This window comes from Cupressus sempervirens, chromosome 10, assembly GCF_028749045.1.
Source record: "Cupressus sempervirens isolate cs-2001-9-10 chromosome 10, ASM2874904v1, whole genome shotgun sequence".
In the NCBI taxonomy this organism is placed as follows: Eukaryota; Viridiplantae; Streptophyta; class Pinopsida; order Cupressales; family Cupressaceae; genus Cupressus; species Cupressus sempervirens.
In genome coordinates, this window is record NC_143127.1 from 975,582,649 (window position 1) to 975,609,351 (window position 26,703).

The 26,703-nt window shown below is 33.8% G+C and overlaps 1 pseudogene; it reads left to right on the top strand.

Annotated features, from left to right (window-relative positions):
- The first annotated feature begins 3,235 nt into the window (after window positions 1-3,235).
- Window positions 3,236-11,436, top strand: LOC149537231 (formate--tetrahydrofolate ligase-like; annotated as a pseudogene).
- Window positions 11,437-26,703: the final 15,267 nt, after the last annotated feature.

The window sequence follows — 26,703 nt, forward strand, 5'->3', positions numbered from 1 at the left end:
ATTTTTTCAAAAAACAACCAATAGTGTGATGCCACGTCAGCTGCACAAGTATGGAGGTATCCAATGCACTATGATTGGTCTCACTTTTTTTTTGGGCTGTTTTGGACACTTTGACAAAAAGCATGCTGATGTGGCATCATATTTGATGATGTGGCTCTGAAACCTTAGTTATAAGCAGGGGACTTGCCAAGTAAGCTGCTATCAAAAAATGAGAGTGATTCGAAATTTCCACATAGGATTTTGAAAAGCACGAAGTTAGGGTGCACAACTACTGGGTCCTCTCCCCTAATCCTTTAGAAGTCATAACTTCCAAACGTTAGGATTCTGTCATGCAAGTGACTACTCAAAAAACTCAATCTACAAAAATATCTTCATTTAATTATCGAGGGTACTCGTAGCAGAACAAACTGTCCCGCTTGTCGGCAGTACTGAGATGCCTCCGAATGGCTTTGAAATAGACAATAACATTTTTACTACTATTTTGAATAATACAGCTTGGCTGTAGTGAACTACAATAGGTACCTTATTTACTTATAACTACAATATATTGAAATGTGACTTTGGCAAGCTAACAACAATACCGTATTCCGTGTACTTGTGATGAAAGAAGATTATAAATGGTGCATGCAATCACGAGGGTTTCAATAGTTATAAACGAGGCTGTAGTAGCTGTTTATTGTACTTGTGCCTCTCTGCTACACTTTATTTGAACTCCTCAAGTGAGCGTCTAGCTGTCAACGGGCCAAATTTGATGGGCGTAATGGCCATTAATTGGACACCTCATAATCTTTCGAGGTTGTATCTTAATATCATGCATCCTTTTGTATTAGAAACTAAAAGTTAATAAGGATTTGTCAAAAATACTTGCACTAAATTGCATTTTATGAAATTGTACAATATTAAGCAAACGAAACATAATAGTTCATTTAAGATTTTTTCGCATCTACTTCAACCTCTTGCTTCTTGAAATGAGCTAGACCTTTCATTGTCTTGTAACTAAAGTTATATAAATTTCACGATAATGGTCGTGTGACTGTAGTTATATATTTTAAATTGTACATGCATCAATAATGCTTGTGGAAGAATATAGTCACAATTTTTAAAATTGTAGATATTTAAGGAAAGAAACTATAAAATTTCATGTGAGATTTATTAAACCAAAAGTTGACACTTTTTCCATTATGCACTTCCTACAATATAACTGAAGTAATAACTTTCCTAGAGGCCATCATGTAATCCATGATGGCAGAGCCTTTTGGCGGATTCAGGGTTGTAAGAAATCCTAGATGGTACCACGTTATCCAAATATTTGTCTTGTAAAAGACAACACCATTTAGACAAAAGGTTTGTCATACATTTGTCAAACCAATTTAGCCCCAAAAGCCCTATTCCTATTAGTAATGTTGCGAGTCCCCCACCTCTGGATTGGGTATTTTCTTCTGTCTATTCATATTTGTTAACCAAAGAAATGAGTGGATTATAGTTTCAATCTAAGAGATGATGCCTTTAGGAGCTCGGAAAATGGAGAAATAATAGTTTGAAATGGTTGAGAGAACAATTCTAATAAGCAAAATACTACATTAGAGAGATAACCAATGGACCTTCCATCCACTAATTCTATTTTGAAACCGCTTACAAATAATACATTACTTTAAAAATTGATTTGATGATTATAATTTTTTTAGATATTATTATAATTAGATTTTTTTGAGAGTCAAAAGGACCCACTAATCTAAAATTAGTAATATATTTAATATTTCTTATTGTTTAAATTTTGAAGATACACTTTAATTCTATCTATTTTAAACACCATGTGTTATTATCTTTTAAGTTTCATAATAATTTATTAATATTTTTTTAAAAATTAATTATATAAATTTATACAAAGAAATTATAATATTTTATGAGAATTATTTACATCCACTAGAAGCTGTAGAGTAAGCTAATTTTTTATTTATCGTTATTTGAGTTGCATATGTGAATGTAAGCTTGATAAGGACCAAGTTTGATTATATTTTTGTATTTTAGCATGTGAAATGTCTAATTTCTACCTGTGTAGAATATGACAAAGTTGATCCCTAATATCATACAATGTTAAAAATGTATAAATATTTCATATGCAATGTATTTATGTGAGGAAAAGTTGTGTTGTATACTAGGTATGATCTGAGGATATTTAATTTGTCATTGTTCATAATAAATCTAGGGGATGTGGGGATACATGCATTACATGGGTTAACATTTTAGAGTCATTTTATGTGGTGTATATAACATTGATGTAAACATTTAATGTGTTATGTTATGTAGAAAAAATTAAAATAAAATGAGGAATATTAGAATAAATATTAAATGAGAGGTTTATAGTTCTGTAACAACGTATTAATAGGCTTATAGTTTTGTGCAATATTATTTCCTAGTTTTGTGTGGGCATGACTATATAAAAGTGAACATGACTTGGTTAAGGGCTTTTGATAGCATCTTTAGTTTTACCCTCTAGATTATTTTCTAATGGTATATCTTGTGTCTTATCTTAGTTTGCATATTCTCTATTTGGATTATGAGAAATTTATTATTTATGATTAAATATTAGATATCAAATCCATCGTTGTGATTGTATATCCCTTGTTGAACTAGATTTAATGTACAGGGGAGATGGCCAAGGGCCTAATAATAGTAATCTTTTTGTCATCATAGTGTTGTAGGGATATCAAAATTTGTCTCAATCCTCGCCTTTCTGAGCTATGGTTATTTTCGGAATAAACCTCATTTTAAACATTAAAATGGTCACTTTCCCTAAGAGATAATCTACCCTTCAAGTATCTTTGGCTTGTTTCTGGCTTCAAATTTTTAAAATCCGATTCCTGAGTCAAAAATTCTCGCAGTTTAATGGCAGAGACCAAAATATAAAATACTTATTTTCAACTTGATCATTAACCATTAACCTCTAAAAAAATTAAGATCAATTGCCAAAAGACATATTTCACTTTAAAATCTTAACCATTAACCTTTCTATCAAAAGGTTAAGATAATTTTGCATAATTAACATTTTAAAAAAGTTAAGTTTTAGGGATAAAAAAAAATGCTATTCGGAACCAAATCATTAACCATTAACCTTTTAGAAGAAAAGGTTAATATTTGAATCCAAAACAAGTATTTTAAAGACATTTATCAACCTACCTCTTTGTCCATTTAAAAAAGTTTAAAAATAAGTGTTATGCTCTTAGGAAGCATCAGCATGTTAGAATTTGGGGAGCCAGGATCAGGTCTAGATCCCACTGGCTCCAATTTGGGGATAGGGGATCGAAATTCTTTTTCAACCTTCTTAAGCATAAACGTATTAAAGAGTCTATTGATAGACTTTTGATTGATAACCAGGACATCTCTAACCCTGAGTCTACTATTCAGGCCTTTGCTAATTATTATGAGACTCTTTTTGCTTCAAAAGACTCTCCTGAGGCTAAGTCGATTAGAGTTCATTGTAGGAAGCTTATTCCTAAAAAGCTTGATCCTGATGATATTGATATTCTTGCTAATAATGTTTCTGTTGAGGAGATTGAAGGTGCTATTAAGGCCCTTAATAATGATAGAGCACCGGGCCCTGATGGTCTACCAGTTGAATTCTATAAGTCCAACATCGGATGGATATGTAAGGATCTCTTTGATCTTTATCCTGAAGCCTTGAATAAAGGTACCCTAGGTCAGGATATCAATAGAGGGATTATTAAACTTCTCCCAAAAGAAGGGGATAAAACCTTTGTTAAGAATTGGAGGCCTATTACCCTTCTTAATGTTTCCTACAAGATTTTGGCTAAAATTATGGCTCTTAGGCTAGTTAATATTCTTCCTAAATTTGTTAATTCTACCCAAACTGGTTTTATCAAGGGTAGATATATTCTTGAGAATCTCATAACTAGCTGGGAAGCCATGGATTGGTCTAGATACTCTCATCAAAACTCTGACATGCTCCTTTTGGATTTTGAGAAGGCTTATGACAGGATTGAATGGAGATTTATCCTTATGATGCTGGATGCTTTTGGTTTTCCTCCTTTCTTTTGTCACACTGTGGCTATGCTTCTTAATGATGCTTCTGCTTAGGTTGAGGTCAATGGTATTCTTTCTGCTCCTTTTTCTCTTGGGAGATCCATTAGGCAAGGGTGCCCTCTGGCACCCACTCTCTTTGTCATAGCTTTGGAAGCTCTTTATTATATCTTCAGAGATAATTCCTTATCTCCAAAGGTCAGAGGTATTTATCTACCTAATAATGAAGAGCTCATCAATTGTCAATTTGTAGATGATACCACTTTATTCCTTGAACTTTCAAAAAATAATTTCAGGAACATGCAAGTTAAACTCAATCTTTTTTGTTCTATTTCTGGGGCTAAGATATCTCAAGCTAAATCAATTTGTTTAGGTTGGGATGAGCGGCCCCCAGACTGGTTTCTCCAATACAATTTTAAATGGGGTGGTCCTAATAGGATCATTAGATATCTTGGCATCCCTTTCTCGGTGGAGCCTGACCTCAAAGACATGTGGTCTTGGGTGAAAGAGAAGATTGATAAAAAGCTAAACAAATGGCATAACAGGGTGTTATCTTTGGCAGGCAGAATTCAGGTTTGCCAGAAGATATTGTCCTCATACACCATATATCATTCTTCTGCTTGGTGTTTTAATAACTATTAGATTTCTGAAATCCAGAAGTCCATCAGACAATTCCTTTGGTCTGATGGCAAAGGGAATAGAAAGATCCACTCTGTTAAGTGGGCTTGGTGCCACACTGACAAGACCCTTGGGGGACTTGGGCTGAAGGATTTAAGAACTCAAGGTATAGCCTTGTCTGCCAAATGGATTTTTCAGTCCATGGAGGGTGATTCTCCTTGGAAAGTGCTAGTTAGGAGCAATATTGAGAGGGGTGTTCCTAGAAAAGCTAAGTCTTGGACTAGCCTCCCCTTTTGTGACCTCATTCTTGGTAATTTTATTGTCATGGTTCAAGGCTCTATGGTTTTCAGGTCTATTTGGAAGGCTTGGGATCATGTTAGGAAATTCATCACTAACAAGGAGTTTCATTCCAATATTCAACTCCATGGTGAAAGATCCATCTGGTGGAATCTCCACCTAAATGGTAAACCTTTGGCCCTTACCCAAGGGTGTTCTGCCAGGCAGTGGGCTAATAAAGGTATTAAACAATTTATGGATCTCTTTGAGTATGATCAAATTATGCCTTGGGATGTTCTTAAGGATAAATATGCTATCCCGGATTCCCATAGAAGAACTTATAACATGATTGTGCAAGCTTCCGTTGGTCTTCCCATTGTTTTCCACACTGATTCTCTCAGGTTCCTGAAGTGCAAATGGCTTGGTGGTATCATTACTACTCTGCTCAAAGCTAAGAATATTTATAAAATCATTGATTTTAATATTGATATTATCAATCATATTAATGCTATTTGGTACTCTTCTTATGATGTTGATACTTTGAAAAAGTATTTTGATATCTTGTGGAAGAATCATGTGGAACCCAAGATTAGATGTTTCAAATGGTTAGTTTTGTTGGACAAGCTACCTATAAAGAGAGATTTTGTTAATTCTGATATTTGTAACTTGTGTAGAGTTCCTGAAATTGGTAGACATATCCTTCTTGATTGTATTTTTGCTAAAGAAATATGGAAAATGTTTGGCATTGTTTATCCTATTAATGTTAATATTTTTGATATTATTTCTGGTCATATTAATGGTCTTCCTAAAGATACCAATTTATTTTGGAATATATTGTCGTCTAACATTCTCTGGCAGATCTGGAAGTGCAGGAATGAGGAAAGGTATCAAGGTAAGCATAGGAATCTTACTGAGTTTTTTTAAAAACTCACTTACTTTAAAATCTTCTTGCAGGTGTAGACTACTATGATGATTGAATGGGACAATATGAGGAGGTTCCTTTGTGATGGGCATGCTACTCTTTACTACCTTGAGCTTAAGCGTGGGTACTAGTGGCGTAGTACTTTGGATGATCTGCATGTTTTTTAGCAAGCTTGCAATAGATTGAACAAAGATATTAGAGAAAAAGGTGTTAGATTGTGGTGACTGATCAGGAAAGTACTGTACATACTTCATAAATAGTGGGGTTCAAGGCATCGCCCCGAATTTTTTTTTTTTTGGAAGTAGCCGACATGGTAGCCGACATATTATGGCCGACATGTTATAACCCTAAAGCGGTTTAATACTTGTATAAAAAGGGCTTAGGGTTGGGTATTTTTTATGTGTGGTGATATGAAATTGGTTCTTGTGGCGGTATTGAGCTGTAAGGGATTATGGATTGTAATAAGGTTGTAATCACTGGATTGTAATAAGATCGGACTTGCTGTTTGGTGGACGTAGCCCAGGGATTGGGTGAACCACGTTAAATCTTGGTGCCTTGTGTTCATTTCTGTGTGTTCTATTATTTTTTTTATTGGTTATATTTGCATGTAGTTTTTTATTTCTGTTCGTGGTTTATCCTAACAAGTGGTATCAGAGCCTAGTTGTTTCTCAGTTATCCTCTGTAGGAAAGTCTCACGGTTAAGTGGGAGTCTCACGGTTGAGTGGCAGCAATGGCAGATGATGGTAAGCTGAGGGTTGATAGGTTTAATGGGCAGAACTTCCAGTTATGGAAGATGCAAATGGAAGACTATTTATATCAGAAGGATTTATGGAAGCCGTTGGAAGGAAAAGCCAAGAATCAGGGAACTATGTCAGAGGCTGAATGGGAATCATTGGCTACTACATGAGGTAAGACATGTTCCAAAGCTGAGTAGGAATTTAATTTCAGCAGGGCAACTCGGTGATGAGGGTTGTGTAATTACTTTTAATGATAAAAATTGGAAGGTTTCAAAAGGTTCCCTTGTAGTAGCAAAAGGTGTGAAAGTAGGCACCTTATATCTTTGTACAGGTCATATTGTTCCTTCTACTTTGATTGTTTCAGAGAAAAATGAATATTCTGAAACAATTACTGCAGTTGATCAGGGAGAACAAATAGCTGCTATAGATTCTTATACAGCGCTGTGGCACAATAGACTTGGGCACATGAGTGAGAAAGGTATGAAAGTACTTCATTCAAAGAAAGTTTTACCAGGTCTAAAATGTGTGAATATGGATTTCTGTGAAAGTTGTGTGTATGGAGAACAAAAGAGAGTGAGTTTTGTAAAGACAAGGAAGGAAAACAAAAAGGAGAAATTAGAGCTTGTGCATACAGATGTATGGGGACCGGCTCAGGTATCTTCCCTTGGTGGCTCTCATTATTATGTTACATTTATTGATGACACAACTAGAAAAGTATGGGTTTATTTCCTTAGACAGAAATCTGATGTATTTCAAACTTTTAAGAAATGGAAATGCTTGGTTGAAAATGAGACTGGTAAGAAATTAAAATGTCTCAGATCTGATAATGGTGGTGAGTATTGCAGTCATGAATTTGAAGATTATTGCTCCACTAATGGTATTCGTAGACAAAAAACTGTTCCAAGGACTCCACAGGAAAATGGAGTGGCTGAACGCATGAACAGGACTATAATGGAGCGCGCAAGGAGCATGAGGTTGCATGCTGGGTTGCCCTTACACATGTGGGTGGAGGCTGTCAATACTGCAGTGTATTTGATTAATAGAGGTCCCTCTACTCCTTTGGGCTGTGGTATTCCAGAGGAAGCATGGACTGGTAAGAAGGTGAGTTATTCTTTTCTCAAGACCTTCGGTTGTGAAGCTTTTGCTCATATAGACTCTGAAAATAGAACCAAGCTAGAAGCGAAATCAAAGAAATGTGTCTTTGTTGGATATGGCATTAATGAATTTGGCTATAGGCTTTGGGATTTTGAAAATCATAAAATTATAAGAAGCTGGGATGTCATATTCAATGAAAAAGTGTTGTACAAAGATCTGTTGCAGCAACATGAGAAGAAAGAAGATGATTATGTAGTGTTGGATGATACTCCAAAAGCTGATGTTCTAGCCATTCCTCATGATGTGCAACAACTGCAACAACAAATACCACACACACCAGTGAATGTTAGACGGTCAACAAGGCCAATTAGACCTCCACAAAGGTTTTCTCCCTCTTTGTATTCTATTTTACTTACTGATGCTGGTGAACCTGAAAGTTATGATGAAGCTGTGCAGGTGGATACTAAGATTTAGTGGGAGTCTGCAATGAAAGATGAAATGGACTCTTTGCTGAAAAATAAGACATGGGATTTGTGCAAGTTGCCTGCAGGTAAAAAGGCTTTACAGAATAAATGGGTTTACAGGTTGAAAGAAGAGGAAGGAGGTAAGAAAAGATTTAAGGCCAGGTTAGTTGTAAAAGGATTTGCACAGAAAAAGGGAATTGATTTTGATGAGATATTTTCTCCTGTTGTTAAAATGACTTCTATTCGTACTGTTTTAAGTCTTATGGCTACTGAAGATTTGCATTTAGAGCAGATGGATGTTAAAACAGCCTTTCTTCATGGTGATTTGGATGAAGAAATATATATGGCTCAGCCACAGGGTTTTGAGGTCAAAGGTAAGGAGAACTTAGTGTGCAAATTGAAGAAAAGTTTATATGGCCTGAAGCAAGCACCTCGGCAATGGTATCTGAAATTTGACAGTTTTATGCATGAGCATGGATATAACAGGTGTCATTTAGATTACTGTGTTTATTTTAAGAGGTTGGATGATGATAGCTACATTATTTTATGTCTATATGTTGATGATATGCTTATAGCTGGGTCTAACATGCATCATATTAAGGGGCTAAAATGCCAGTTAGCACATGCATTTGCTATGAAGGATTTGGGGGCAGCAAAACAAATCCTTGGTATGAAGATTTGCAGAGATAGGAAGAACAGAACATTGACGCTATCTCAAGCTAATTATGTTGAGAAGGTGTTGCAACGTTTCTCTATGGAGAATGCTAAAGCTGTCAGCACACCTTTACCTAGTCATTTGAAATTGACTAAGGAGATGTGTCCCAAGACACAGGAAGAGGAGCATAAGATGTCCAAGGTACCCTATGCTTCAGTTGTAGGAAGTTTGATGTATGCTATGGTATGCACTAGGCCAGATATTGCACATGCAGTGGGAGTCGTTAGCAGGTATATGAGTCATCCAGGTTTTGAGCATTAGAATGCTGTCAAGTGGATTCTCAGATATTTGAGAGGAACATCCAATAAGTGTTTACACTTTGGGGGCTCTACTACTGATTTACAGGGCTATGTTGACTCAGATTTGGCTAGGGATATTGATACCAGGCGGAGTACTACAGGTTATGTCTTTACTGTTGTTGGGGCAGCCGTGAGCTGGGTTTCTAGGCTACAGAAGATTAATGCTCTCTCCACTACCGAGGCAGAGTATGTTGCTGCTACAGAGGCAACCAAAGAGATGATATGACTTCAGTTCTTCTTGGAAGAATTGGGACATCCTCAGAAGGATAATTATTTGTTCACAGATAGTCAGAGTGCCATTCATCTTGCTAAGAATTCAGCTCTGCATTCTAAGACCAAACACATACAGTTGCGGTACCATTTCATTCGGTCAGTTTTGGAGGATGGACAGTTAAAGTTGGAGAAGATACCTACCAATGAAAATCCAGCAGATATGTTGACAAAGGTTGTCACAAGGGAGAAGCTGAACTCCTCTTCAGCTTCAGTTGGTCTTTTAGACTAAATGTGAATAAAAGAACAGCAGAGTCCAGGGTGGTTTGATCCAGTGGGAGCCCCATGTGGTAGTTGTATTGCTCCAGGATCAGTCTCCAAGTGGGAGATTGTTGTTTAGTGTGGAGCCTGATCAGTCCCCAAGTGGGAGATTGTTAGATTGTGGTGACTGATCAGGAAAGTACTGTACATACTTTATAAATAGTGGGGTTTGGGGCATCGCCCCGAAAATTTTTTTTTTTGGAAGTAGCCGACATGGTAGCTGACATATTATGGCCGACATGTTATAACCCTAAAGCGGTTTAATACTTGTATAAAAAGGGCTTAGGGTTGGGTATTTTTTATGTGTGGTGATACGAAATTGGTTCTTGCGGCGGTATTGAGCTGTAAGGGATTACGGATTGTAATCAGGTTGTAATCACTGGATTGTAATAAGATCGGACTTGCTGTTTGGTGGATGTAGCCTAGGGATTGGGTGAACCACGTTAAATCTTGGTGCCTTGTGTTCATTTCTGTGTGTTCTATTATTTTTGTTATTGGTTATATTTGCATGTAGTTTTTTATTTCTGTCCGTGGTTTATCCTAACAAAAGGGAATGCCAGAAAAGAAGAGTTATTTATGATGGTGCAGATTCAAGGGCATAATAGTATAGTTTGGATGGAAGGTCCCTTAGGCTAGACTGCCTAGGTTGACAATCACTATGATCTTCTCAGCTAGATAGTTTTGCTTTTCCTCCTTTTGTTACTTTGTATGTTCAACTGATACTTTCTCTTCTGGGTGAGGCTTGGCCTCCTTGTGTATATTCATATTAATACTCTGGTGTTTTTTTTTGGTTCTGAAACTCTTATTTCTAATATATAAAAAAAAGAAGTGTTATTCTAAACGTTTGTGCCAAATGCAAAGAAGCAATGACCGCAATGCCAATGCTGGGGGAATAGATGATGAATGTTGAACAGCCGAGAGAAACATGATTGACGGGCCCATAGCAAATCCGACCATAGACAAGAGAAGTTCATGAATATAGTGTAGATACAGTGGTTTGAAGTCTCAATGTGTTGTTTTAGTGGCCACAGTAAGAGCTCTCAAAATGCATGGTGGAGGACCAAACGTGTCTGCAGGAAAGCCACTAGATCGTGCTTATGTAACAGAGAATGTAGCATTGGTTCAGGCAGGCTGTGTTAATCTAGCCAAGCACTTGGAAAACATCAAATTGTATGGAGTTAATGTTGTCGTTGCTATCAACATGTTTGCCTCTGACACACAGGCTGAGGTCAATGCTGTGAGAAATGTTGCAATGGAAGCTGGTGCCTTTGATGCTGTTGTTTGTACGCATTATGCACATGGTGGAGCAGGAGCGGTAGATCTTGGTGTTTCAGTTCAGAGGGCCTACGAGAATTACAATAGATCTTTGCAGTTTTTGTAGCCTTTGAAAATTAGTATGAAAGACGAAATTAATTTGATTGCCAAGTCATATGGAGCAGCTGCAGTCGAGTATTCAGAGCAGGCTGAGAAGCAGATTGAAACATACACCCTGCAAAGGTTCTCCGGACTTACCAATCTGCATGGCCAAGACACAGTATTTTCTTTCACATATTGCTTCGTTAAAAGGGGCTCTTCTGGTTTTACATTACCAATTAGAGATGTAAGAGCAAATGTTGGGGCAGGATTCGTCTATCCTCTGACAGGAACTATGAGCACAATGCCTGGGCTGCCTACACGACCTTGCTTCTTTGACATAGATGTAGACACTGCAACAGGAAGGGTCTATCCTAGGGATGTGTAAAATATATTGTGGCTTTGTACGTGACACTCGAAGTTCATTTCATTGGAACGCTGAGATGAATGGGGGTATGATCAATAGCTGAATTGAATAAAGGGTCATTTACTAGAATATTCCATCAATGCTACGCACTGACGGTTAGTTATTTGGTTTAACTTTACATTCTATATTTATCATTTAATCTATCTGGGAAGACCTGGACACTGTTGTAATTGAAATTCACAAGCTTTACATCTTTGGACAATCACATTATAGATATACAATTGTGAAGGTGGGCGTAGATAGAGACTGTAAAGTGAGCCTTGGAGCATGGTCCCGAGATACAAATTCAAGTGAAGAGTTGCGCGTTGGGGCAGGTCTAACAGAACCATATGATGAAGCATGGTGTGCTATTGAATATTATGAAGCAAGTGGCACTATTCTCAGATTGTTACTGCAACTCTTAAGCCCTGATAGTGAGCATAGAGGAAGAACATTAATTTGTCATGCAATCCTTTTCCGTAATTCAAGGGCTACTCAGGTGGGGCAGCCTTAAACATCACACATTAAGGAAGAAATTAAGTTTGGAAAAGTAAGTCAAACTTTAACTATTTAACACTTTTACTCTAGGAATGAAGCCTTAGTGTGTGATGTTTAAGCCGTTCAACTCAGGTGCTTTTAGATTCTGGAGCTAATGCTGACTTTTATGTAAGATTGACAAATGGATATGAATTTCAACACATTCACATGGTATTAAGAATGGGTTATCAAAGTATTTTAAATTAGTTGATAGAACATGGATGTGATTTGAATGCAAGGACAGAAAGTGGTGAAACTACACTTATGTTGAGCATAAAATCTGACCATCTAGAATGCTTCAAAGAGCTATTATTTTGAGGAGCTGATTTGGGGCTTAAGAATAAGAAGGGGGAGACAACTATTAGCTTAGATCTTACCCCTGAGAAGAGAGACCATTTTGAGGTGGTCATGTTTGGATGCTACCCTAGCAAATTGCTTAACAGGAGAAGGGCTTAAAGCTCTTCATTATGCTGCATGGAGAGGGAATATAAAAGCAATAGAGCAACTTCATGAAAAGAGGGATATGTGCTCATTAATAAAGTGATGTAACTTGAATAAATCAATCAAATATCAAAGGGAGATCAACAATGATTGATTATCCAATCTTCCTCTCGAAACGTGTAAGATCCAAATTTCAGGTCATATTGGGTTAATTTTGTAGAGGTTAATTAACCTCACCCAAATCACGTATTTGGGAGATGGTTATTAACCATATATAGGTAGTTGTTAACCTCAGTGTCTATATAAGGGTTTATTTGACTTTGTAAAGGGGAACTTTTTGGATTTTAGAAAAAGGGAGCACTATGCTTAAAATTTTGATTAGAAGGTGATATTTGGAAAGTATGTACAAATTTTGTCTTTGTAATTAGAAATTCCTCTTAGGTTTTTGGTGCAAGAAAATAAAGGAACATGCAATTTGAGTTCTCTTCTTTCAAATCTAAATTGTTAGAAATGTTGATTCTCTTTACAGTGAGCATTCTCACAGTATGGTGCAAATGTTTATGAATCTTTGGATCATCATTGTGCTAGTAATAGTTCTCAAGCCTAGATCTTGATTGCTATTATTAGCAGTTTTAAGTTAGTCCAGGAAAGCTTTGAAGTCGTGTGGTGCATTCGTCATTAATGGCTTTCTATTTATCTTTTAAAGTTTGATTTCACTTTTATTTGGAAAAGTTCAAAATTATATTGAGGGAGCTGCCCCTCTAAATGTAGAGGAAGGCTGCATACCAAGGGCCTATCCAACTGTTGTGAACGATTTGCCATATACACTCCATTGGGCCATTTTTAGAGTGACAAATCTATTTGCCAACACATAGTAAATCATATTTTAGCTTTTTTGGTTGGTAATTGGTCTACTTGTACTCCACTATTGAGACATGTTATAACAACCATCGAACATTAGGAAACAAGAACTATAGAGAGATTTATGAATACCTAAAAGCTAAAACAACAAAAAAAACCATGAAAATGAAAAACTGACATACTATTTACATCTACAAATGAAAAAAGTTAGGATGTAGAGTATTGAGTCTTTTAGTTTTATCATTAATTGAATCCAAGACTTACAAGTAAGATTGAAGATATTAAAATAATTGAATTTTATGCACATTTTTCCTTGAAACTTTTTAAAAAATTTGATTGCAAAATTGTAATCATTTTTTATACATCTTTTAGATGTATACCTCATCACAAATTTATGAAATCTAAGTGATGAAGATCCATATAAACTTTGGCTTCTTTTGATTATGGTTGAAAAACAAAATTTCTCCTTTAACCACCATTCAATTATACATGTAAAAAGGAACATCATCAAAAGTGAATATCATTTAAAAATTCTATTGATGACTTAAAATTTTATCCAAATTAAAAAAATCGGCGCTAGCATATCTCCAGACAAAATGCACCAAAGTAGCTTACAGATATGGGGGCTCAAAAATGGCAATGGCTACCCAGCCAGTTATTTCGACTGGCTGGGGGCCCCATCCTCTCTGTCCTACATGTTCGTATTCTGAATCCCCTTGATCATCCCCATTGAAGTTGGTGCATGGATAGGACATGCTGCCAAGACTAGATAGCACTATTCTTTTCTAAATTACTGCACCCATTTTAGAGTGATGTCGCCTTGGGAAAGAGGTGTAGTGATTTTAGGTGGGAGAAATTGGGTTTAAGTTAATACATATGTTAAGTTCTAAATGTTTTGTTTTGGGTTATCATAACTTGTGTGTTAATTTTTTTTTTCAAATTAGTTAGGAGTGAATTAAAATAAAAGGGGAGTGAAACTTTAAAATAAAATTGAGGAAAGGAAATAATATAAGTTATAGTATGATTTTAAAATTGTATTATCATTAAAGAAAAATAAATATAAATATATAAAAATTTGTATTATTATTTTAATAACAATATTCTAATATATAAATACCCTAAATCAATTGAGAATGATGAAGCTATAGTATACCTGATTAAAAGACTATCATGCCATGTAGCCGAACATTGTCTTTCTGATGGTGATAAGATGTACTTAAAATTGTTAATGGTAAACTCTATGTCATAAGAACATATGTATAAAATAATGGCAATAAAGTTAGCAAATAAACAATAGAAAATTAAATAATTATAAATAAATAATGAATTAACCTAGTGATCTAGGTGGTCTTGGATTATAGAGATAAAGTTGAAATGCATTAGTTGTAATGCTAATAAAAGAAAGCAAACTCAAGGGTTAATCAAATAATTAGTTATATATCTAACGGATCGATTTAGAATGGTATTTTATAAGCAAGAAGTTGATGAGTTTATAATTAGTAGGATAAATAATCACACAAAAATTCAATTAAGTAATTAAAGAGCATAATAGATGGATATCAAAAATGGGTAAAGTGTCTATACTTAGAAATGAAAAGTCAAGTGGAATTGAACCATGATAAACTTCTCCACATTCGTAACTTCGCAACCACTATCACCCAAGGAGAATTGAAATTCCTTATGCATTGATAAGGTCCTAACTAGAATATGGTAGATGAAAATTTGTTACAAACAGGTGATTCCTTGAGGAAAAAACCTAGGGATCTTGATTGTAGAGCAACCCATCCCCTATGCTAACTTATCACTCAATGAAGGCATACCTTGTTACTCAGACAATGCATCATTCTATGGATGTTCATCACAAGTATAGATTTGTACATCTTATCTTCAAGATCGTTTAAAAATAAATTAAAATTTAAAATTAATTTTTTTTTAAAAAATAAATAAATTTTTTTTTTTTTTTTTGTGTTTTGCTCCGCAAATTTTAGGGCATGACATTCTTGACCTTTCTTTGTTTTTCATGGATGTGGGTACTTCTTTATTTCCATCCTTTCCCCACCCTTTGACACTCCATCGAAGCCTAAAGGATGGACAAACATGTACAAACAAATATATTTTGTATATCTATAAAAGCGACTCTTTATAGCCACATTCTTCAAACTTTAGCAACAATAACCCATTATAATAGAGTTTTCACAAAGTTCTTATTGCATAATGACAAATATTATGTGTTGTCAATCTAAATATATTCAAACTATTACTCTAACTTTTAGAGTTGTTACATAATCTTATGCCTAATAATAAATATATTTGGCATTGGGGTGGATGCTAACAAACAATGTGATGTCAAAATAGTATAATTTCAAAATTTCATTCCAATGACTTTGACAAATGCATTGATATTAAATTATTATTTATGAATTTAGCATGTTTACAAAATAAATATCAGTTTCACAAATGATACTTATTTTTCTAAATAATCTCATTACAAAATAACAAATCATTCTTAGTATATAATAACATTCCTTCTAAGTTATACAACAAAAAACTAACAACAATGATTCTAATCAATAACAAAAATTACTATGATATATACTCTATACAATGATACAATGTTTCAATATTGACTAAAACAATATTTATATTTGGATCACACCTAGTGAATATTTTATAAAGTAGAAGGAAATGTTTTTTCTTAAGAAAACATGTTTTGGAGGGCCCTTGAAACCTTGTACAAAAGATCCTAAAGATTCAACATTAAGCACATAAGACAAAATGAGAAAGAAAAGAGATAGAGCTAGTAGTTGAACAAAGCCATCAACAAAAAGAAACCATCCCAACCACTAACAAAAAATGCAAAATAAAAAGAGAGAACAAGGACAAAATTAGGAATTATCCCATGTTTTTCAATAACTGCACTGCTAGCATACTCCTTAATTTGACTAATATGTGAAGTGGCACTTGTGGCCATCTTCCCGGTATTAACTTTGGTCCTTCTCTCAGATCCTTCTTTGTTCTCAGTAGAACAACCTTAATCCTTACAAACAACAACAATAGCCTTCTCCCTAGCATAATTTTCTAGTTTGTTGATCAAAATCTTAATGTGCTCACTGGAAGAATTGAGAAACTTGTAACTCTGACCAGCTATGCTTTTTAGAGCATGCTCAATTCCCTTAACCTTCTTGTCTCATTCCAACACCTTTTCTTCCATCTTATAGAAGGATATAATATTATATAATAAATGAGACATTATTTTATAATGAGATTGTTTAGTACAATTTTGAAAAGTAAGTATCATTTGTGAATCTGATATTTATTTTGTATACATGCTAAATTAGCAATCAAATTGATTGAATATAAATGAATCTGTCATATTCATTGGAATGCAAATTTAAAATTATACTATTTTGATATGAGATTGTTTGTTATGTCAAATATAAAGCCTTAGATACAAGACTATGTAATAACCATAAATGCTAGGGCAATAGTTAGCATATATTTGAATTGAATACACATAATGCTTTCCATCATACAATAAAGACTTTGTGAAGAATTGTATTAAAATGGGCTATTACAACTAATATATGAATGATGTAGCTATGACTAGTATCTTTTTTTAGATTTATAGAATCTCCTTTTTCATACACATATGTGCAACCTCAAGGATTCTATGGAGAACAAGGAGGCATGAAAGGGCATGAAAAAGATGGGAAGAAAGAAGTATTTGCATCCATGAAAAAATAAGAAATTATAAGAATTTGTGGCAGTGAATGAAAAGGTAAATGGTTGTGCAAATTAGGGGAAGAGTTTGGTGGTAACTACAATGTATAATAATTGACAAGATCAATATGTAAGATTAGTAATAACAATGTGTAGTGCCACCCTAGGGACTTGATTTTAGACTTATTATGAGATACTAGATTTATGTTTTAAGTTAGTGATAGGATATGTGATGTTACTTTGAATGAGATTCTTAGAGATACATTTCTTATATATGTATACTTTATGTGTTTTTCATATGAGGATTCTAGGATTTTAACCCCACCAAAACACTTGATGCTTATAGTACTAAATGATATATCATGAGATTATGTGTAGATATTTATGTGTGTTGATCAATGATGTAGGTGTGTGCAAGAATAAGTACAAATCCTCTATAATATCTATTGATCTAGAGCTAAAACCACAATCCACATAGGCACCTTGAGCCTAGAATTCCTCATAGAGGAGTCAATTACCCAAATTGGGGTCTTGGGGGATTCTTATATCCATTTTTGTTGGTTTAAGGATGATCTAATTTTATCTTTGTTGATTTTTGGTTGCATCTTGCATGGGAAAATTAAATTATTAGAAAAAAAAAAGAGGGGGAAAAAAAAAAGGGAAAAGAAAAAAAGAAAAAAAAAAAAAATTTGTGGAGGAGAGAGAAAGTGACGAAAATGGAAGGAAAATAATTTAAAATAGAAAATAGGAAAAGTGGAGAAAAGAGGAATCTCTATTTTCAAGGTGCATGGGTGGCATAAATAGAAAATAATAAAAATAGTTGTTATTCCATTAATTGAGGTGTGTAGGTGGCATCATGCATAGAAAAAAGTAATAAAAATAGCTATTATTCCATTAATTGAGGTGTGTAGGTGGCATCATGCATAGAAAAATAATAAAAATAGCTGTTATTCCATTAATTGAGGTGTGTAGGTGGCATCATGCATTTAATATTTGTTGTGATCCACAAAAGAAATGTAATTTTCTAACTGGGCCACATAGTGGTGCTTAGTTGTATTTAGGTGGAAATTCTAGAAGGTTGTAGATATTGTAGAAGGTTGTGGAGATTCTAGAATGTTGTGGATAAATCATGCCTTGGGTGGTAAGTGCCTATTTAAGAAAGGCCTATTATCATTTGTAAGGAAGTTCAAGGAATGGAAGCTCTTCTAAAGGAAGTTGGAGAAATGGAAGCTCTTCTAATAGAAGTTCGAGAAATAGAAGTTCTTGAATTGTAAGCTCTTCAAATGTAATCTCTTCTAGTGGATTTCAAGTATTAATGGATGCTTTATGAAGCATTTTTTTTTTCATCTCTCTATCTCCATCTTGTTGCATTTTTGGTTGTGAGTTGGTACGGGTGGTGTGGCCCGTCATCAGTGGTATCAGAGAAGGAGTTCCTGAGTGTGCGGACAGATCGCCGAACATGAGGCAGTTTGCACCAGGACCTTGAGTTGGGTGAAGTTTGTGAAGAAGTTCTTGATTGTGTAGACAGAGCGCCGACTGTGAGGCAGTTTTGCACGAGGTTCTTGTTTTGGACAAGATTTGTCTTCTGAAGACTTGATTATGGAGAAGAGATAGACGAAGATGACTTTTGTGATTGGATGGATTCTGAGGATTCCTCGACTTGAGAAATTTAGAGCAAGAAATCAACAATCATTGCTAGTTGATTTGCAGAAGCAAGTGAATGAATTAGAAGCTGAGTTGCGGAAACAAAGAGCATGTCACCAGAAAAGAGATGTTGATAATTCCTTGGATGTGGAAAAGGAAGATGATCCAGTGGAAGAGCAAGCAGATGAAGAGGAAATCATTTGTGAACCTAAAGTTGAAGAAGATGAACGAGACGAGGAAGAGCATAAAGATGACAAGACTTACGAACCTGAAGTAGATCAAGATGATTTGAAGATTGCAGCAATGGAGGAGAAGTATAGTGCCTTACTTGGAGATCAAGCAAGTGGAGTAGTTACATGCATTGTTGATGACATAAAAGAGGCAAGCAAAGATGAAGATGTCAAACAGGTAAATTCTTATGAATCATGGGATGTTGTCTTTGATATGAGTTCAAAAGATATTAATGATGGTTTGCATGAGGATCTTGTTCATGATGTATGGTATGCAAAGGAAGATTGGTATGGTGTTGCTAGATTTATTACAGGTGTGATTAATTCAACAAGATTGAATGAGGATGAGATTTATACTTGGATAGAGTTCATTGCAAAGGAGAAATTTCAGCATCGGATACTTGTTCCAGCTATGTGTTGGAGGAAGAGAAAAAAAATATGTCAACAGTGGCTACTTCATTTTGTGAATCCATATTCACAAAATTTTCCTACCACGGGAGTCGGATGCAGGAGCATCATGCATCAGGAAAAAAAATAAAAATGTGGAAGCCTTTAGTGAAGATGAAGATGGTTCTATATCTTTCTTTTGACATCAAAGTGTGGGGCACACTTTTCTATCTACCAAGGGAGTCTGATGCAGGAGCATCTTGCATGAGAAAATTAAATTATTAGAAAAAAAAAAAGAGAGGGAAAAAAAAAAAGGGAAAAGAAAAGAAAAAAAATAAAAAAATTTGTGGAGGAGAGAGAAAGTGACGAAAATGGAAGGAAAATAATTAAAAATAGAAAATAGGAAAAGTGGAGAAAAGAGGAATCTCTATTTTCAAGGTGCATGGGTGGCATAAATAGAAAATAATAAAAATAGTTGTTATTCCATTAATTGAGGTGTGTAGGTGGCATCATGCATTTAATATTTGTTGTGATCCACAAAAGAAATGTAATTTTCTAACTGGGCCACATAGTGGTGCTTAGTTGTATTTAGGTGAAAATTCTAGAAGGTTGTAGATATTGTAGAAGGTTGTGGAGATTCTAGAATGTTGTGGATAAATCATGCCTTGGGTGGTAAGTGCCTATTTAAGAAAGGCCTATTATCATTTGTAAGGAAGTTCAAGGAATGGAAGCTCTTCTAAAGGAAGTTGAAGAAATGGAAGCTCTTCTAATGGAAGTTGGAGAAATAGAAGCTCTTCAAGTGTAAGCTCTTCAAGTAGAAGATCTTTGTATGTAATCTCTTCTAATGAATTTCAAGTATTAATGGAAGTTTTATGAAGCATTTTGTCATCTCTCTTGTCTCCATATTATTGTATTTTTTTTTGTGAGTTGGTACGGGTGGTGTGGCCCGTCATCAATATGGGTGCACACATATATGCCCGAGTAAAAATGTATGTGTGTGTGTGTGTGTGTGTGTGTGTGTGTGTGTGTGTGTGTGTGTGTGTGTGCTCGAGTTGTATGAAATTTCATGCATAAATAAAAGAATTAAAGAGATTAGCAAAAGATTCAAACCAACTTAAACCCACCACTCATACAATCTCACTTCAACCAACTTACCTACACAACTCTCTAAGAGTCCTTTAAAGGAATTAAAACTTAAGCCTAAAACTTGGTAGGAAATTTAAAGACTAGGAGTGGAAAAGGTCACAAGAATGGAACCTATGACCTTTGAGATAAGATGGCACAAGTTAGCCAATACATAATAAGGAACCTTTGGGTCATGACCTCCTTATACATCTGGTAACTAGAAATTATTGGGAAATATTAAATAAATTTCTAAACACAAACAAATAGGGGACTTATTAAATAAAAAAAATTCTATGAATGGTTCCAATGGACACAAAAATCCATAACCACAATTTCTCTCTATGAATCTGGAGCTTCCAAACAAAGGAAAAAAGAAGGAAATATATGTTGAAACTATAGTCTGAACATAGCAGGAAAAACCTACACAAATAATTTGGAGAATCAAGAAGTAGAAGGAGGCTAGATTAGGGTGGATTGGAAGCTTGGGAAGACTTACACTCATTCATTAGAGGACATCTTCAACACACAATTTCAGGAAAAAAAGTAGGTTCCAAATTTTTCACAACTTCATGCTTTTATACGTAGACAACAAACATAATAAAACAATAAAAATGAATGGTTGATTAATTGTCTGGAGTGCCTCAATTTCCCTGGTTATTATCAGTCTTTTGGGTGAATGCTGCTATGTAATTTATGTTTCTTTTATGTTTAAATTTAAAGTTAATTTGCTAGGAATTAAATCACCATAAAGAGGATCGACTATAGGCTTCCAACTTGGTGATTGAATCGAGGAGATGTCTGAAGTCTCTACTTTCCCATACTTGTATTGGGAATTAAATTCACAAAATTCACTATATATTTTATGTCTACTAGATAGATGCACATGTATACTAAATATATGCTTAGTTATACCAAGTGTATGTAAAATACTGCATACCCCATTATGCTAACTCCTTGTTAATCTACTTGTTCAAATACATAGCTCTACTCAACCTAAGTGTCATTTTAACATATGCACCATTCTAGCTAGGTTTAGAAGATTTTAACATATGCACCATCATGGTTCAATTCCACTTGACTTTTCATTTCTAAGTATAGACACTTTACCCATTTTTGATATCCATCTATTATGCTCTTTAATTACTTAATTGAATTTTTGTGTGATTATTTATCCTACTAATTATAAACTCATTAACTTCTTGCTTATAAAATACCATTCTAAATCGATCCGTTAGATATATACCTAATTATTTAATTAATCCTTGAGTTTGCTTTCTTTTATTAGCATTACAACTAATGCATTTCAACTTTATCTCTATAATCCAAGAACACCTATATCTCTACGTTAATTCATGATTTATTTATAATTATTTAATTTTCTATTGTTCATTTGCTCACTTCATTGCCATTATTTTATACATATGTTCTTATGACATAGAGTTTACCATTAACAATTTTAAGTACATTTTATCACCATCAGAAAGACAGGTGTTCGGCTACATGGCATGATAGTCTTTTAATCAAGTATACTATAGCTTCATCATTCTCAATTGATTTAGGGTATTTATATATTAGAATATTGTTATTAAAATAATAATACAAATTTTTATATATTTATATTTATTTATTTTTAATGATAATACAATTTTAAAATCACAATATAACTTATATTATTTCCTTTCCTCAATTTTATTTTGAAGTTGCACTCTCCTTTTATTTTAATCCGCTCCTAACTAATTTGCAAAAAAAAAAAACTAACACACAAGTTATGATAACCCAAAACAAAACATTTAAAACTTAACATATGTATTAACTTAAACCCAATTTATCCCACCTAAAATCACTACACCCCTTTCCCAAGGCGACATCACTCTAAAATGGGGGCAGTAATTTAGAAAAAAATAGTGCTATCTAATCTTAGCAGTGTGTCCTATGCATGCCCCAACTTCAATGGGGATGATCAAGGGGATTCAGAATACGGACATGCAGGACAGAGACGACGGACCCCCAGCCAGTCGAAATAACTGGCTGGGTAGCCGTTTCCCTCAAAAATGTCGTCCTTACAGATATGGGGGCTCAGAAATGCCCTCAAGTAGCTTACAGGGACTTTCTGGTAGTGACAGATCAGATGGTACCCACAGTGCACCAGTATGAAAACTGGAGTTTCTTTTTAAATTAGATTATTAAAAATTAACTTAAATATAAATCTATTTTAATATTAGTTTGACAAGATTTGTTAATTGTGTGACAATTTTTATCATCACTTTCTAATCATACTCAATAATCTACCGTCGTCATTAACATCAAAAAACACCACACACCCAGATTATAATTTATCTTCCAAGTATCATACAAAATTACAAATAAGAGATTCTACAGTGCCATCTCCTTCACCCACAAAAGAGCTGTTTTAAGTGATCACATATGTTCACACTACATCAGATGTACTGATTATGAAATCAAAGGAGGAAATGTCTGGGAAGAATTTACCATCAAAACAATCCAGTGTGCTCACCATGTGGTTGCCAAACATCTCACAAATTTCCTCCTGGTCAACACCGTAATATTTGGAATTACTTTTGTGGCCCATCTTGGGAAGAAGTGCGGTTTCATGGATGCAGAACTGATCAAACCCACCTTCAATCCTTGGCACCTTGGATTTACATGACTCTCTCTCCTCATGACAATCCTTACAACTAGATGGAGATGATTTCCTCTTCTTCAGCCCAGTGAGTGACTGCACAACAGCACTGAATTCTGATGGGCTTGCTTTAACCATTTTAGGGTTTTCAATATGAATAACCCTAACGTCTTTCCTTGCGGACAATTTGGTTCTTTTGGGTTCTGAGGAGGAATCCTGCTTTGCCATCATTTCTCTTACTTCTTCCTTCTTTTCTCTGGACTCTTTCAATGGCTATGACAGGGATTATATTAGAGAAAAAAAGAGAGCTATATGTAGTCTGTTAATATTGATACAAAAGTTCTCACACAATTCAATTCGGAAATAAGAACTTTGATAACAACATATCAATCCAATTGGAAATCAGGATAATGGGTAGAGATCTTTAAAAACTAAACATGATCAAATTCTAACAAGAAACAAGAATAAAAAGAAATTTATAGGTTCTGAGAACTAATATCTTTGAACTTGAGATGAAGCTTGGAGCTCTTTATATTAAGAAACAGAGAGAGCTTTTTACCCAGAAACAAAGAAAGAAGTAGATGGAGAGCAAGCTCAGAGCATTTTCGAGGTAGATGAGGTGTCGCTGTGGAGAGAGAGAGCAATAAATATGGAAGTGGGGCAGAAGGACAGAGGACAGAGGACTTTTAATGACTTTTTAAACCATGTCTAAATTCGTTTCATTAGACAAATTAGGTTTGGATAGGGATGGAAGGTATGTTGGTCGTGGCTCAATGCAGTGCAGTTTCTCTTAATAGAGCTGGGCCGTTCAGTTAACTCTGCTTTTCTAGGGTTGACGTACTTACGCATACGTAAGCTAGGGCTCCCGTGTAGGTTTGAAGTAATAAATCCCAATTTTACCCACGGCGGCTTTAAAGAGCTGAGTGCCTAAACTCCACTCAATCAAATTTCACGTGACTGTTTTCCATTTGAATAATTTTATGGGGTGTTCAAATTTAGGTTGATGATTTCTAGATTTGGTTGTATTAATCTTTTTTAGGAAGAAAAATTAAATAAGTGAAATGTGGAAGATTAGAGAGATAGTCTCGTCCTTTTCAATCTTATGTTTTTCTTGAAAATGATGTTTTCCATGTTTTCCTTGTAATTTACATTGTGTAAACAATTATGAACATATGTTTTTGAAATAACATGATATAAATGAGCATTTTCTTAATAAGTGAAATGTGGAAGACTAGAAATAGTCTTGTCCTTTTCAATCTTATGTTTTTCTTGAAAATGATTTTTTAATGTTTTTCTTGTAATTTACATTGTGTAAACAACCATGAACATACGTTTTTGAAATAACATGATATAAATGAGCATTTTTTTAATAAGTGAAATGTGGAAGATTAGAAATAGTCTTGTCCTTTTCAATCTTATGTTTTACTTGAAAATGATTTTTTTCATGTTTTCCTTGTAATTTACATTGTGTAAACAACCATGAACATACGTTTTTGAAATAGCATGATATAAATGAGCATTTTTTTAATATGTGAAATGTGGAAGATTAGAGATAGTCTTGTCCTTTTCAATCTTATGTTTTTCTTGAAAATGATTTTTTTCATGTTTTCCTTGTAATTTACATTGTGTAAACAACCATGAACATACCTTTTTGAAATAGCATGATATAAATGAGCATTTTTTAATAGCATGATCAAAACAAATGCTATTAAAATATTAAAATAATAATAATATGGATAAAATGAACTTTTCTAATATTTTTTCTTAGATAAATTGTGAGATGTGGAAGATTAGAGAAATAATTTCATTATTTTCAATTTTAAAGTCTATTTTATTTTATTTTATTTTAGTGGTAGAAACCTTCATATTGTTTGAGTCATGTTTATTTGCATTAGCTAAACGACATTTTTTTTAATGATTAGGTGATTAAAATTAATGTAAGATTAATTTATTAATAAATATAGCTTGGCTTTTATTTCATATTCAAATAATTTAAAAAAAAAAAATTTCTTTTAGTATACTTTCTCAAATAGATCTTGATATGTGGAAGACCAAAGAAAAACTTTGTCCTATTCAATTTTAAAGTTAGATTTAGTTAGTTTCTTGTGTAAGAGATTTTCTTATGTATTTTTTCTATATTTCTCTTTTGTTTATTCATATTGGCCAATCTATTAGCACATATTTATAATGACATGGTAAAAATGAATGTTTGAGCTTAACATTGTTGAATGCTAAATTTACTTGACTCCTTCAAGATGAAAATTTCCAAACAGATCTTGGTGTGTGAGTGGTTAAAGAAAGAGTCTTGTCCTTTCCATTGTTAAGCCCACTTTAGGTTCTTTTGTATGGAAGGGACTTTTGTTTGTAGTATTTCTATATTTTTCTCTCATGTTTATTTATATTGACCAGCTATTGGTACATTTTTGCTATGACATGGTAAAAAAAATGTTTGACCTTTTTGATTCCTATTTTGAGTGAAACACTTTTGGAAATTTTTCTATTGTAAATTGAAATTGAAAATATACTTAATATGAAAGAGGATATATTTTATACTTTTTATTGGTTCAAATATTGTGTTAATATTATTATATTAATTTAAATGATTGAAGCGGAATATAAGAAATATATTAGATTAAATTAAATGAATTAGAGTTTAAAGTATATAGGAAAAGAAAGTGAAGAAATTGTCTCCTTTTTAAATATTAAAAGTGCAAAAGATAGCTAGATGACCAAGAGATATTATGAAAGTATTTGAGAATCAAACTAAATATATAATAAGAACACAAAAATACCTTGTAAATGTGATTTTAGAGCTAAAAGCTAGAAATCATTATTATGAGTATATGTATTATGGTTACATCAAATAAACAAAAAATAAATAAAAAATTGTAGACATTATGTCTCAACTTCATAGTAATTGCTATAAATGTGAAATGCAGATTTTTTAATTTTTTTTAAAGAAATATTTTTATAGGGATTTTTTTGGTTGGAATATATTGTCCTAAAAAGTATCCTATGCATTTTCATAGATTTTAACATTACATGCATATAATTTTTTCTTAATCTTTAGTCAAGCTTATCATCAAACCTATAAATCAATATTGAAAGTGCATTATCCAGAAGGCGATGAAAATGAACCAAGAAAGTTTGCATTCATGAGTGCATGTAGAGTCCTATATATATATATATATATATATATATATATATATATATATATATATATATATATATATATATAATATTGCAAGTTTTGAATTATAAAACATCAAATTCAATAAAATAGTAGTTGTATATAAGTGATTATAACATATATTATTCACATATAGTAAAAGTTTGAGAAATACATATTTTAAAGCATTAATACATGAAATATTATTTTTTGTTCAATTAACATTAATCTACAACTTGTAGTTTATTAACCTTTCTAGTAGGTCTTGAAACAACACATGTGCATAACCAATAGTGGCATGTTGTGATGGTTAAGTTGTTGTGTTGATGTCCTTGCCATCAAGGTTCAAATCTCATGGGGATGAGGTCCCCTGTTTGTGGCCTCACTGGTTCATAGCTCCAGGTCAAAGCGTTTACCCCTCTTAAAAAAAAAAAAAAAAACAACACATGTGCATGCCTATCATATTTTGACCTAAATAAATAAATTTTTGAAAT